The sequence below is a fragment of the Saccostrea cucullata genome, unplaced genomic scaffold (assembly GCF_032062105.1).
Source record: "Saccostrea cucullata isolate Sc308-1 unplaced genomic scaffold, CSIRO_AGI_Scuc_v1 ctg20170, whole genome shotgun sequence".
NCBI lineage: Eukaryota > Metazoa > Mollusca > Bivalvia > Ostreida > Ostreidae > Saccostrea > Saccostrea cuccullata.
The window spans coordinates 4003-7161 of NW_026931034.1; the positions used below are offsets into that span (position 1 = coordinate 4003).

Here is a 3159-nt window from a genome sequence, read left to right on the forward strand (position 1 = left end):
TTGATCTCAGTCTCACTTTTCCACTATATATTCCTTAAGTGAGACTGGGATAAAAAGTTAGCCCGTCTAAGTTTTATGTCAACCAGGCCTAGTCAATTACTGTTTCTTACGTTGAAAGGTTTAATATTGAAAGTATCTCATCTAAATAACAGTGAACTTTAATCATGGCGAAGTTTACATTACAAAGATGAAATTATAATATCCCAAAAACCTCATGAATATTGGAGTATCCTTTGCAAAAAAATGTTGAATTGAAAAAAAAAAACTGCATATTATTTCTCAAAATATTCTTTACAGCTATGTATGATATATATTTCTTTTGTGTTCTCTCATACTTGAAGACTCCGTCTAACAGTACTTTCAGTACTCTAGTTTCGCTATTTGTTCGTAATAATGAAAAAATCGAAAGAGTAAATGTCAAAACTTTAATTGCTTTCCATCCTCTTGAAAAATTGTCTCAATCACGATTCTACTGAGGTAAAGAAGAATTTAAACAAAACGAAAAACAAATTTAAATAGGTACTCTACCGGCGTGGCAAGAACATGGGTCTCCTTGATGGCGTACAGATTCTGTTGATATAAAAAAAAAATGGTTATTTTAAACGAAATTACAACTTTGACAACATGTCTGGATTGAAAATAATAATTAAAAAAATGCTCTCTGATTTAGAACATAAAGATTTTCAAATTTTGGAATCAATATCTAATTTATATATTGAAAGGTTAATGAACTAGTAAAAGTATATTTAATTTGTGCAGAATAAACATATACATTTAAACATATACAGAAAGGAAAAAGAAATTCAGGGTACATAGCTTAATATTCGAAATTTTTTGACTGCATGACCTAAAATTTCAAAAATTGGTCAGATGAGAATGTTAGTTATTTTGCATCAAACCAAGCATTCAGAATTACTCAACCATAAAATGTGTGTCGTCACGTAGAGAAAACGCTGAAAGTCAAAATTACGTGCAAATTGATGACGATAAGATTGTCAAGAAATCTTGTTGAATCATTGTTTTTCAATATTTACAGGCGATACGAATTCTTAGCAATCTTGGTAAAGTCTACGAAAGTTCCAAGGGGTCTGGTTTTCGAATTGCCTAAGCAAGGATAAAGGTAACAACGGGTAACTGAGCTCTTTCTACCCCCCCCCCCCCCCCCCCCCCCCCCCCCCCCCCCATAAAACTGTTATCCCTTGTCAAAGAGAGTTTGGAATAGTTTCCAACCAACCATGACGATGACGTTGACACAAAACATATTCAAGTTAAAATCGAGTTATTTTTCCTGCCACCTGTTTAATCGCCACCTTACTTCCACAAAACCGCTATTAATACAATAGACTATCTCGATCATTTCATTCGCCCCCAAACTGAAAGAAATCAATTGCGCAATTTGGGTTTTTGAGCTGGTCAACTTTACATTTGTGTTTCTCTCACTGACGCATGCGTGCGTCGTCTGACCAATTTTTCGATGTGGTAACCCATGCCCAATATAGCCAGGGCTTGAAAGATAAACACTCTGATGAATTCCATGAAAAGAAAAAATCAAGGCTGTGACAGATCTATGCGCAGGGAACACATTGAAGATAATGAGAGTTTTCGATTTTAACTTTTGGGGGTATCGTCATATGAGTTTTAATAACTCATGAATTATGAGACAAAATCAAATGGGATTTTGTATGGTTACATATTCTTTAAAAGCGATTTTAAAAGTTACATAGGAATGTTGAAAAAAAAAAACAAATGAAATTAATTTAATTCACCTCAAAAGTTTACCCTTGCGTTTCGTTTTCCTTTCAGTATATATAAGAAATGTGCTCAAATCTATCCAAGTAGTAACTGCCGGTAGTTGAAAAAAATATGCGAATAAGAGTGTTTCCGACATTTGTTTCACAAATAAAATGAAACTAGTTATATCACTTATTTTTCACTTTTGCATTTCAATCAACAAACATAGTGCATTACCAAACAAATGCCGTATCAAGTTCTCTGCACAGTTGTGACCATCATGGTTGTGTTCTACAATACCAGCAAGTTCCTGCCAAACTGAAAGAAATTTTAAAGGCACGACATGAGTTGTAACATCTGTAAATTTTTTTAAATTGCAAGTTTAAAATCTTTGACTAATATGGTGTTTTGACTTCATTTTGAAAGACTTCTTGATCCAAACACGCAACTACTCTGGTTCAGAAAATAGACAAAAAGAAGGTACGTTACAAAATCTATATAAACTTTTATAATTATTAAAAAAGCAATTTAATTACTTCATGTTGGCTTCAATTTATGACAACAATAATAAACTTGTCTTAAAGAAAAGATATATCTTCAAAGTCTTTATGAATCGGCCAATATGAAGTAACATCTGTACACCATTGAAAACTAAGAAGATTCAATTGTAAAAATTTGACAATTTTAGGTTAATCTATTTAATTTTCAACAAAGGGTATCTGCCTTTAAGCCTCGGGAAAATTTTTAAAAGGCAAGCAAAGTAACGATGAACAGAATCACTGTTGCTAACTTAAATGGGAACATGCAAGTGAAGTATTCAATTACTTCATCTTGTCAAATAAAATGCCAGGAATTCTTTAATTGATTAAAAGTGTTAATACACCTTAGAGTTTTGATCTTGTCCATCGGTTCTTCTCTTTCGTCCCCTGAGCTGATAAATCTTTTTATCAGGTATTTAACGCAAAGTAACTATGTCGAAACACCAAAGTATATAATTCCAATGATAATTAAATATACAGAGATGATAACATTAAATTGTTTAACAAATACCAGCTGTATGCGAATGGCAAGACTGCGAGGTTGAATGAGCAATATTCATTTGGTCGAGGAAATGTGATATAGCACCTAAAATGAAATAGAAAGATATGTAATAAATCAGAATTAGGGAGTGGATTGAAATAGGTTTTGAATGACCAAATCAAATCATTTTATGTGTAGCCAATCAGAGTTGTTATTTTAGCCAACTAAATGATTAGAATTATTAACCAATCAGCGCTAAATGTACAGAGGCAAAATAGTAGAAATACAGGGATCAATATATCTTCGTTCAATTTTGGTGGAACTCTATGTCGGAGTTAGGTGACTTGGGAAAGGTACCTGGGTTGTGTCGGGAAACAACAGGATTGTTAGTTAGACCACTCCGCCCAT

General features: G+C 33.0%; 1 long non-coding RNA gene across 1 annotated transcript; it reads right to left on the reverse strand.

Moving 5' to 3' along the window:
• Positions 1-528: 528 nt before the first annotated feature.
• LOC134231132 (uncharacterized) lies at positions 529-2856 on the reverse strand. Its single transcript, XR_009984509.1, has 3 exons — positions 2782-2856; positions 1969-2049; positions 529-570 (listed from the first exon to the last, which is right to left on the reverse strand). It is a non-coding gene; the product is annotated as an uncharacterized LOC134231132 (long non-coding RNA).
• Positions 2857-3159: the final 303 nt, after the last annotated feature.